The sequence below is a fragment of the Chlorocebus sabaeus genome, chromosome 27 (genome assembly GCF_047675955.1).
Source record: "Chlorocebus sabaeus isolate Y175 chromosome 27, mChlSab1.0.hap1, whole genome shotgun sequence".
NCBI lineage: Eukaryota > Metazoa > Chordata > Mammalia > Primates > Cercopithecidae > Chlorocebus > Chlorocebus sabaeus.
In genome coordinates this window covers 35,852,203-35,865,062 of record NC_132930.1, presented here as the reverse complement: position 1 = coordinate 35,865,062, position 12,860 = coordinate 35,852,203, and positions in this window count along the sequence as shown.

Sequence of the window (12,860 nt, the reverse complement as noted above, 5' to 3'; positions counted from 1 at the left end):
ACAGCTCTACTTTTAACTTTAACAAAGCTGAAGTTCTACGTAAAAATTGGTATGCAGTCACTGGGCAGAAGGAAGAAAGGATTCCATTGCATTTTTAGAAAATGAAAGATCACTGATCATAACCAAATGTTTTGTTTTACCTATAAGGACATAGGTATCTCAGAGGGTAAAACTTAATATTTCTTCATTTTCTACAAGACACCATAGAAACTTCTTAAATGGACTAATCTTGCCATTGCATGCCCTTCATGTTCTGTCACTGTCACCCATGTCCTCCAAGCAAATCATGCATCTCTACATGTCTGTATCTTGTTCAGCATATGCTGCCACTGTTCTATTTGGAATCTGTTTTCTCTTTCCTCAACAAAGTCCTCTTTCATAATAAAACTAAAGAGTCTCCTCCACATTCTGGCCTATCTAAGACAACAGGAATTTCACATTGTCTTACTTCCCTTGCTACTAACATAAAGATCATTTTCTTGTGCACATAGAATTTCATGTTGAGATGAAAAAAGTTCTGGAGATGGATGGTGGTGATGGTTGTGCAGCAATGTGAATGTACTTAATGCATATGTATATGTAAAAATAAGTATATGGAGATGTGAAGAATAAGACAAGGTGTTTATTGTAAATTCTAGGAGTACTCTGATAATTTCAATGGCATGTTAAAATAAGGGAGATGTGTGCAATAGGCCACAAGAACACAGAAAATAAGGTAAGTAATTTAAAGAACAAGGGAATAAAGAACATTTCCTGGAAGAAATAAAAACTGAGATTAGGCATGAAGAATATGTGTTACTTAACCAAAAGAAAAAAGTGATAAGAGATTTTAGGGAGAAGATAGAGTTTGAACAAAGCTCAAAACAACCTGTAGGGTTTGTCTCTAGAGTGTAAATTCCAAAGCCCGGCATGGCAGATAATGAGGTTAGAGATCTAACTGCAGATTATGGAACTTTTCAAGACCCAACTTCCCTGCCATATCTAGGAAGCTTAATTTCAATTAGCTTTCTCTCTACCCCACACTCACTGGAGCCTGGATCTACCATTTTCTCCTCTTGAAGAAGAAAATACATTATGTTAGTACTTGGGCCTCACATGACAACTGGCAAGTATGTGGTGATACTATCAAGACACAGATAGTCATATGATAAGTAGTGATGCTGTGTATTAAAATAAGTTCTGCAAATCACAAAATTATGTCTTTATAACTATTGATAAAACTTCAACAATAATTGTTGTTAAAGTTAGCCTTCCCTAATATATAGAAAATATGTCTGTATGATCTCAAACTTTAAGTACAACAGACAACAGATTTTTTTAATGACACTCTTGAACATATACAATACTTTTATTTTAACCCCCAACTTTACTGCCATTTGAAAAGTATTTTCTACCAAATAGTGAACCTACCTGTTCAGTTACCTCTAAACTGAGTATTTCCCAACTAAGGAATCCCATCAATTGAGTTAGATATTGTTAGTGATACAACCTTCCATCCAGTTTTTCTGCTGCTTTTCTTGTGAGCATCTAAGTCAGTATGCTCAACTATTTGTGTGCAAATCAAGATTTTTCTATATATTGTGTAAATACAAAACAAATACAGAAATAAACTGTATGCTAAGGCCAGTAAGCCAGCAGTGAAGTAAGAGTGATAAATAATCCTTTGTTGTAGTAAGACAATGAGATTTCAGGGCTAATATATTGCTGCAGCATGACCTAGTCTAGCTTGACTAACAGTTGTCATATAACACAAGATGGAAAAATGGAAAGTAAGTAAATGGCAGGGCCAAGATCCAAACCTAGTTCTGACTACACCAATGGTTCTCAAATCTATGCTGATGGTTTCTTAAAATATATATTCCCGAAGTTCCAGGCACAGATATTTTTATTCAGTAGGCTTTGAGTGAGGCCCAGATGAATATATTTTTAACATGTTCCCCAGGTGATTCTGCTGTACAGGCAGGGGCAGGAGCCATTGGACTATGCCATACTACACTGCCCTGCCTGACTGTTCCCATCACCGTACTCTAATGTTCTTGTAAGAGAAGCATGGCTGCTTTTGACGTTTGAGGGAAAATAATGTCTAGAAAGGGAAAAACTTGGAGAAGATATGTTAGAAAATTATAAAATCAGAAAAGGGGCAGACCCATATAGTGGAAAGATAGTGAACCGGGGGCTGCATATACAGTTAGAAAAAGGAATGTCTCTTCTATCTTTGCCCTATAGGTGCTGGAAAATCTTGAGAATGTCTATTAAGCGTACTGGGCATCAGTGATACCTAATATACAGAATTGCTATGCAGATTAGGGATTATGTATGTAAAGCACCCAGTGTTCTGTCTGGCACATAGATGCACTTGATAAATATCAGCTTTTTCCCATCCCTCTCCTGCCTTCTAGAAGCATCACATTGGCTTTCGCTTCCTGCATTTAACAGACTGGAATACAAACATATTTAGGGGCAAAAACACAATAGCAGCTCTCAGCTTCTTCTGGGGTGCAGGGAAAGAGTTGGGCTGTGTGCCTATATTTATGCCAGACAAAATAGACTGAGACAAAGCTGTCACAAAAGACACAAAAGGTCATTATGTAAGGATAAAAGAATTCTTAAGGAAAATGTAACAATTTTAAGTATATATTCATCCAACATTAGAATTATCTAAATATATGAAGCAAACATTGACAGAACTAAGGGAGAAATAGCAATAGTAGGATGCTTTAATACCTAACATTTAACAGTGAATATAAGTTCCATATGGAAAATCAATGAGGAAACAGAGGACATAAGCAATTATAGACCAAATGAACCCAAGAGACATATTCAGAATATTCCACCAAATAGCAAAAGAATACACGTTTTTAAAAGTCAAAGAGAATTTTGAAAGTACCAAGAGAAAGCTCGTTATATCTAAGGAAATATACATAACAGCATTGGCAGATTTCTTAGCAGAAGAAATCTTACAGGCTAGAAGGCAGTGAGATGATACATGAAAAGTGCTGAGAATGAAACTGTCATCCAAGAATACTGTAACTAGCAAAACCTGTTCTTCAGAAATGAAGGCATGATAAAGACTTTCCCAGACAAACAAAACCTGAAGGAATTCTTCACCAATAGATGTGCCTTACAGAAAATGCTAAAGGAGATTCTTCAAGTTGAAGAGGAAGGATGCTTAACATCCGTTCAAAAGCATATGAAAGTATATAACTTCGTGGTAAGGATAAATATATATACAGATTGAAAATACCGTAACATGTAATACAATGGGTAAATAAGTTTTAATTTGTTTAGAGGTTAAAAAGGCAAAAATAGTACAAATATAACTATAAAATGTGTTAATGAATAAACAATTTTAAAAGATATAAATTGTAACATCAAAAACAAAGTGTGGGGAGAAGAAAAGTAACAGTGTAGAGTTTCTGTATGGAGTTAAGTTAATACTAGCCTGAAATAGACTATTATAACTATAAGATGTTTTATGTAAACCCCATGTAACCACAAAGAAAATACCTATAAAATATGCACAAAAGAAAGTAAAAAGTAAATTTTTTAAAAAGTAAAAAAGAATCAAAACATATCAATGCAAAAAAAAAATCAACAAAAGAAACCAGCAAGAAAGGAAAAGAACGTAAGAACCAAAAGACAGAAAACTAGAAAATGGCAATAGTAAGTTCTTCTCTATAAACAATCACTTTAAATATAAATGAATTAAATTCTCAAATTATAAATGGCTACATAGATAAAAATAAAACTAATAAAATATAGGATCTTATATGCTGTTTACAGGAGACTGACATTAGACTTAAGAATATATAAAAGCTAAAAGTGAAGAGATGGAAAAACGTTCCATGCAAATTGTAACCAAAAGAGAGTAGGATGTCTATACTTATGCCAGAAAAAATAGACTATGAGACAAAGTTCTCACAAAAGACACAAAATGTCATTATATAAGGATAAAAGAATCAATTCTTATGGAAAATGTAACAATTTTAAATATATATTCATCCAACATTAGAATTATCTAAATATATGAAGCAAACATTGACAGAACTAAAGGAGAAATAGCAATAGTAGGATACTTAATACCTAACATTTAACAATGAATAGAAGTTCCATATGAAAAGTCAATGAGGAAACAGAGGACATAAACAATTATAGACCAAATGAACCCAAGAGACATATACGGAATATTTCACCAAATAGCAGAATAATTACATTTTTTTTCAAGTGCTGAATTAATTACATGTTAGGTCACACGATAAATCTTAACAAATTTAAGAAGACCGATCTCATGCTACATATTTTTTTCTGACCACAATGAAATGAAATCAATAACTAAAGAAAACTGGAAAATTCACAAATATGTAAATTAAACAATACACTCCTGAACAGCCAGTGAATCAAAGAAAAAATCAGAAGGGAAATTTGAGAATATCTTGAGAAAACTGAAAATGGAAACACAACATACCAAGTCCTATGGGATATAACAAAAGTAGTAAGAGGAAATTATATAGCAATAAGCAACTACCTTGAAATAAGAAAGATCTCAAATAAAAAGCATAACTTTGTACCTCAAGAAAGTAGAAAAAGAACAATCTAAACCCAACGTTAGAAAAAGAAAGAAATAACAAAGATTAAAGCAGAAATGAACACAATAGAAAACAGAAAAACAATTTTAAAAAAACAATAAAACTAAGAGTAATTTTGAAAAAGATCAACAAAATTGACAAACCTATACCTAGATTTGAAAGAAAAAAAAAAAGAGAGAGAAGACTCAAAAAAATAAATCAGAAATGAAAGGGGAAACATTTTACCTGATGCCATGGAAACAGAAAGGATCATAAGAGGCTACTATGAACACCTATACCCAACAAATTGTATAAGCTAGAATAAATAGATAAATTACTAGAAACATACAACTTACTAAAATTGGATTATGAAGAAATTAAAAACCTGAACAGATCTATAATTAGTAAGGAAATTGAATAAGATGGCTTCACTGGTGAGTTACACCAAACACTTTTAAACAAATAGATGACTTAGGAGTATGCAATTCTTTTCATAATTTTTGACCCTTTTATTGTAACTTTAATTTTAAGTTCAAGGATACAAGTACAGGTTTGTTACACAGGTAAACTTGCGTCATGGTGGTTTGTTTTACAGATGATTTCATCACCCACACATTAAGCCTACTACCCATTTGTTGTTTTTCCTGATCCTCTTCCTCCTCCCATCCTCCACCCTCCAAAGGGCACCAGTGTATGTTGTTCCCCTCTATGTGTCTTTTTTCTCCTCATTTAAATCCCACTTATGAGCACATGTGGTGGTATCCCGAGAGAAATCTAACCAATTTTGTAGTGCGACTATATTTCAGATGCTGTTCTGATTTTTATCAGTTAAATTCCTAGGAATGAGAAGACATGATAATAAAAATTATTATTCAATTATTAAAAAATTAATGCCAATCCTTCTTAAACGTTTCCAAAAAATTGAAGAGGAAGAGAAGCTTCCAAACTTATTTTATGAGGCCAGTATTACTCTGATACCAAAGTCAAAGACTCTACAAACAAAATGTGGTATGTATATACAATGGAATGTTATTCAGCCTCAAAAAAGAAGGAAATCCTGCCAAATGTGACAACATGATGAATCTTGAGGACACCGTGCTACATGAAATAAGTTAGTCACAAAAGAACAAATATTTATATGAATTTGCAAAAGTAGTCATAGTAGCAAAGAGTAGAAGGGTGGTCTCCAGAGTTTGGGGAAAGGGGAAAATGGGGAGTTGCCTGTGCAGTGGGTATAAAGTTTTGGTTATGCAAGGTGAATAAGTAAATTCTAGAAATCCATTGTGCAATATGACTGTATTGAACAATATTGCATTGTACACTTAAAAATTTGTCAAGAAGATAGATATGTTAAATATTCTTAACACAATTTTTTAAATTACTGGAGAAATTATAGGTTTTTTAAAAAGAAAAACATTCTACTTGTTATATTAAGTGTTTCTTTGGATGTTAGTTGAGTTTGGTGTCTTTCATATTGTTTTCTTCAAATATTTGATGTATTCATTTTCTATTGCTGTGTAACAAACTACCACAAATTTAGTAACTTAAAATCCATTTACTAGCTCACAATTGTGTAGGCCAGAGGTCTGGGGGAACATGACAAGGTTCTCTGCTAAATTTGTCACATGGCCAAAATCAAGGTGATGGCTGGATTGGACTCTTGCCTGAGCCTGTGGGAAATAAAGTACTTCCAAGAGCATTCAAATTTTAGCAGAATACTGTTTCTTGCATTTGTGCTTTTAAGATGTCTGTTACTTTGCTGTCTGGTGGCAAGGGGTCACTCTCATCTCCTAGGACTGACCATATTCCTGCTAACGTTGTTTCCTCTTTCTTCAAAGCCAGCAAAAAATGTGTTGAATTTTTCTCAAGTTTGGAAACTTTCTGTTCTGCAACCAACCAGCAAAAATTTTGCTTTTAAATGGCTCAGTTGATTGAGTCAGCCCACTGGATAATCTCTGTATTATAGGGTCAACTGACATGTAGCTTTAATTACAGCTGCAAAATTTCCTCATAGCAGTACCTAGATCAGTGCTCAATTGAAAAAATAAGAAATAGGAATTCTTGGGAGACCATCTTTAGAATTCAATAATTACATTTGGTGTTCTTTGGCTGAATTGAGAATTATTATTGCCATCAGAGGAGTCAGGTTCAGATTATAGGCTTTCAGCACTAGGAATTGTGGGACAGGGATGGAACAAGCAACTAAACAGGTAGCCCTGCCATATATTTGACATAGAAACTTCTGTTTTTAAAAAGTTATGATTACTATATACCATTTATTAAGCATTTTCTTACTCATATGCAAGATCTTCATTGTTTTTCTTCCTCTTTCTTTTTTTTCTTTAGTTTTTTTCCTCTTTTTATTTCTTCCTTTCTCTTTCTTTTTTTTCCCCCTTTTTCAGATTATACTGATGATGACATGTAAATCATTAACCATTCTATGGGAAATAAACTATAGCCCTTACTTATTTAAAGTGACTTTATCAATTATTTCAGATGAGAAGGAAACTGAGTTCTAAGAAGGGAGAATGACTGGTTTGAAGTTCCAAGGCTCTTTGGTGGATGAGCCAAAATGGGAGCCCCAGAGTTTTTGTCCAGTGCTTGCCTTCCCCCGAGACCATAAGAAGCCACTCCAGTGCACTTTTTGAAATGTCATCATGCTGCCTGAGAAACTAAAATTTTGGTGGCTCGCAATGATGTCGTTACTCAAAGTGGTGCAGGCATTTCTCCTACAGAGTGACTTTTCATGATCTGAATTAGACACAATGCAGTATATTAATTAGGAGACTTATTTTGCGTTATGTAATCTGCTATTGATTAAAACGAACCATTGAGCAGTTTAGTCGTGAAGAAAAATGCTGCTTCACACGCAGCACAGTTGTTTTGTTTGGGTGTCTCTGAACTTTCCAAGACCACAGCAAACTCTTTCCTCCTCAAGGACTTTGCATTCACTGTTCCCTCTGCTTGGAATGCTCTTCCCCCAGGTCTTCTCTGTCTCCAGATCTCAGATTTCATGAGGCCTTTCCTGTCCATGCATTCTGAAGGGAGTCCTTCCTGTTAACTTCCCTCTCGGTGTCGTATCTAGTTCCTTTATCACATATCACAATCCATAATTATTGTATTGATTTGGTTGCTTATGTGTATCATGTCTGTCCCTCCCACTAGATTGGAAGAGTAAAAGATTCTTGAAGTCAGAATTCTTACCCTTCTTAGTCACTATGACAGCCCCAACCTGTAGAACAGTGCCTCACACATAGCAGAAATTTTGATAGACAATTGCTAAGTAGATAAAAACAGATGGTAAGAATGTATAAGAACAGCTAGTAGTAATAGAAAAAGGAAAGAGATTATTTTTGAGAAAAAAGCTAGATGGAAACAAATGCCAGGTTTGTTATGTTTCATTTTTATAGCTATATGTTTTTAGTTTAAAAATACACATTAATAAAATTCCTACAGGGGAAAAACAACTTTGTTATTGGAAGTCTGAAAACCTTCAGTACCTTATTTCTTCTTCCCATCGAAGTAATTACTCCTATAATGCATTTTTTGGATTTTTTAAATATATTTTTCGATAACTCTGTCACCTAGGCTAAAGTGCCGATCTCGGCTCACTGCAAACTCTACCTCCCAGGCTCAAGCAATTCTCCGGCCTCAGCCTCCCAAGTAGCTGGGATTACAGACATGCACCACCGTGCTTAGCTAATTTTTGTATTTTTAGTAGAGACACCATTTCACCATGTTGGCAGCTTTTTGGATATGAGATTTATTAAGACTCCCACTATTGTAGAATGGAGTATAATGCACATTAATTTCCTTCAAAACTCACTCACCTCTTCTCTAACAAATTAAAAAGTTCTTTGGATTTTAGCTGTCTCCTGAATATAGGGACCACAGTGTTCATTCAAAGAGGCTTGCCTCTTATTTCAAATTGGTCTCAATATCTCATCTCATGAGTTTGAGGCATCAGTTGGCCACATATGAGCTTATCTCACCACACTTCAGCAAAACTCTTTACACAATACCTGTTGCAATAAAAGATGGTGTGTACGTTTTCATTTTCTAACTCAAATAATCTAACTCCAGAAACTTATGGAGAACTGTTTTAAGCAAGATTAATCCTTTTTCCACTTTGGGCATGTGTAAGTGGGGAGGGTCATACCTGGAATGATTTGAAGCATTAGAGTTTTCTCCTGTTTTTCATAGTTGTTCCCTCCACACTTTCTCCAATAGATCTCATTTCATGCTTTTCTGGACACCATAGCAAATGCCCTGGGGATGCTGAAATGATTACCATATAGCCATTCTCTCCAAGCTCTCAGAATTTAAGAGGGAGGGCTGTCTTTGTGTAATCTGGAAATGCAGCAGAAATGAATTATTTAATCATTTATAGGTTTTTCATATTCACATATCATTTATAAGTATATTACTCTCGGAAACAAGAAATGTAATAATGATAGCTACCCTTACTTGAGTTTCAGGCACTGTACTAGGTACTTTACATATAAGAAGGAAGGTGAGGAGAAGGCAAAAGAGAAAGGGGATTATTGAGTATCATACACAGGAATTTGCATATAATATATCATGTATCCTCATAATAACTCTAGGAGATAAATGCTATTATTGTTTCCACTTTGCATTTGATATTAAAGTGCAGAGATATTAAGTTACCAGCTCAACTCGGGGTCACATGAATTCACATGAATAATGGGAGCTTTTAGTCCAGATCTGTCTGACTCCAAATCGTGCTATACTCCCCTGATGAGGAAACTGAACCTCAGAGATGTAAAATCCTCTGCTCCAGATCACAAAGCTCAGATTGCAAAGAAATGATATCTGAATCCAAAGCCGATGTTAAATACATGACCCTTCCCCAAATCATGAGGAAGAGGAACATGTTTTGCAGTCACAGGCATACATGCAAGGCTGGATCTCGTCCAGGATTTGTCATAGGGGCAGCAACATTTATTGGGGATATAATGTGTGTCAGAAACCCTAAGCACTTTATAGGATTAGCTGAGTTAACCTTCACAATCTTTTGGGGCAGGTAATTCTTCTACCCATTTTATGGATGAAGACACTGATGCTTAGGGAGTTTAAGCCCCTGTTCAAAGCAACGGTGTTTATCTAGCCTCCTCTTCATTGTATTAGCCTTCAAATCCTTTGTCCCAAATGGGATCATTTATATTGCAGGTGAAAAATTGAAATGGGAAGCACTACATTTCAAATAATAAAAGTACCCATAACAGTGCTAAACACAGGTAGAGATTAGCTTAATGTTTAGTGAATGAATTGAATTAAGCAAAGGAAGAATCAAAACAGGCAATTTTTCTCTTACAATTGACTGCAGGGGAGAAGGAACCACCCTTCAAATACCTGGGTTTGAAACATAAAATAAGCTGCCATTCAACAGGCATAGAAAAATAATGAAAGTCTCGTCAACAACTTCTGGCTCTTTTTCTTGCCATCCCAGTCCTCACTGTGGCTTTCTTCCAGTCATGTCCAAACTCATTCTGTCCAAACCCCTTCTGCCACATACCCCACTGGCATGCTCTAGACGTCCACCCTTCTGCCACCTTCCTTTCAAATGTATCCCTCCCGGAGTTGCTTGTAAATATGGTGATGATGAGGATATTTCAAAATAGCTTGCATTTTACTGAAATGCTTCCTCTGTGACAGGTACTTTGCTAAGCTCTTCGTTTTCATTACCAAAACAAACAAAAAAATCTTCTTTCATTCATGAGGAGATTAGAGAAGAAAGAGTGGCCGGGTGCGGTGGCTCACACCTATAATCCCAGCACTTTGAGAGGCCAAGGCGGGTGGATTACCTGAGGTTAGGAATTCAAGACCAGCCTGGCTAACATAGTGAAACTCCGTCTCCACTAAAAATACAAAAAAATTAGCTGGGCATGGTGGTGTGCACCTGTAATCCCAGCTACTTGGGAGACTGAGGCAGGAGAATCATTTGAGCCCGGGAGGTGGAGGTTGCAGTGAGCCAAGATCAGGCCATAGCACTCCAGCCTGAGCGACAAGAGTAAAACTCTGTCTAAAAAAAAATGAGAGGGGAGGGGAGGGGAGGGGAGAGGAGGGGAGGGGAGGGGAGGGGAAGGGAGGGGAAGGGAGGGGAAGGGAGGGGAAGGGAGGGGAAGGGAGGGAAGGGGAGGGGAGGGGAGGGGAAGGGAGGGGAAGGGGGGAAGGGAGGGGAAGGGGGGGAAGAGAGGGGAGGGGAGGGGAGGGGAGGGGAGGAGAGGGGAAGGGAGGGGAGGGGAGGGGAAGGGAGGGGAAGGGAGGGGAAGGGGGGGAAGAGAGGGGAGGGGAAGGGAGGGGAAGGGAAGGGAAGGGAACGGAAGGGAAGGGAGGGAAGGGAAGGGAAGGGAAGGGAAGGGAAAAAGATTTTAAGTAACTTGTACAAGTTCTAGCTAAGAAATATTAGAGCTCCTTTTGCCAAGGAGCTGACTTAATACACAAATTCACCATAGATCTTAATGGTTGATAGTAGCTTCCTTCAACACTTTGTAAATACATTAATTCAACAAAAGATCACAGGCCTCCTTTGGTGTGCTAGACACTGACTGGTGCTTTCACAGGTATTCTATGACTGAAAACTCACATTTGAATTGGATATCATGTTGATAACACACAACTATAAATAAGGAAACAATGGCTATATAATATAGTTTGTAGTGGTTCATACGTCATTTCTCCAAGGCAACAGAAATGGAATAAAAGAAAGAATAGAATTCTGGAATTCTACCCCTCAACAGGCCAAAACCCATTAGCTAGTTTTCTGCATAGGCAGAAACACTTTCGGTTCTATTGTTTTTTTTTTTTAATTGAACTTTTGATTTTGAGATAATTATAAATACACATGCAGTTGTAAAAAACAATACAGAGAGAGTCTATGCATCCTTTACTCAATTTCCTCCAATGGCAACGTCTTGCAAAACTAGAATGTAACATTACAATCAGGACATTGACATTGTTGTAGTCAAGATCCAGGACAGTTTCATCACCATGCAGATCCTTTATGGCACCATTTTGTAGTCCAAACCATTTCCTCCCATCCCCATCTCCTTCTTAAGCCCTGGAAATCACTAGTCTGTTCTCCATTTCTATAATTGTGTCATTTCAAAATTTTTACATAAATAAGATTATAAGGTATGTAACTTTTTGGAATTAACTCTTATTCACTCAGCATAATTCTCTGAAGATTGATCTAGGTTGTTGCTTGTATCATTAGTATGTTCATATTATATTGCTTAGTAATATTGCATAATATAGATATTGCACAATTTGTTTAACCATTCACCCACGGAAGGATATATCTGGGTATTTCCAGTTTTTGGCTATTACACATAAAGGAGCTATTTTCATGTCTAAACAGGATTTTGTATGACCATATGTCATCCTCTCCCTGAAATAAATGCCTAGGATTGTAATTGCTTGGTCATATGAGAGTTGCATATTTAGTGTTTTTTTTTTAATTGTCAAACTGTTTTCCGGAGTTGCTATACCATTTTACATTTCCACCAGTAACATATGAATGATCCAGTTTATTCATATTTTCATTACTAACTGTATTAGTCTGTTTCATTCTGCTGATAAAGGCATGCCCGAGAATAGGAAGAAAAAGAGGTTAATTGAACTTACAGTTCCACATGGCTCGGGAGGCCTCAGAATCATGACAGGAGGCAAAGGCAATTTTTCCATGGCAGGGGCAAGAGAAAATGAGAAAGAAGCAAAAGCAGAAGCCCCTGATAAACCCATCAGATCTCATGAGACTTATTCGCTATCACCAGAACAGCATGGGAAAAACTGACCCCCATAATTCAATTACCTCCCCATGGATTGAGATTTGGGTGGGGACACAGCCAAACCATATCATTCTTCCCCTGGCCCCTCCAAATCTCATGTCTTCACATTTCAAAACCAAACACGCCTACCCAACAGTACCCCAAAGTCTTAACTAATTTCAGCATTAACCCAAAAGTCCACAGTCAAAAGTCTCATTTGAAACAAGGCAGGTCCTTTCCACCTATGAGACTGTAAAATCAAAAGCAAGGTAATTACTTCCTAGATACAATGGGGGTACAGGAATTGGGTAAATACAGCCATTTAAAATAGGAGATATTGGCCAAAACAAAGGGGTTACAAGGCTCATGCAAGTTTGAGATACAGTGGGGCAGTAAAATTTTAAAGCTCTAAAATGATCTCCTTTGACTCCAGGTCTCACATCCAGGTCATACTGATGCGAGAGGTGGGTCCCATGGTCTTGGGCAGCTCTGCCCTTGTGGCTTT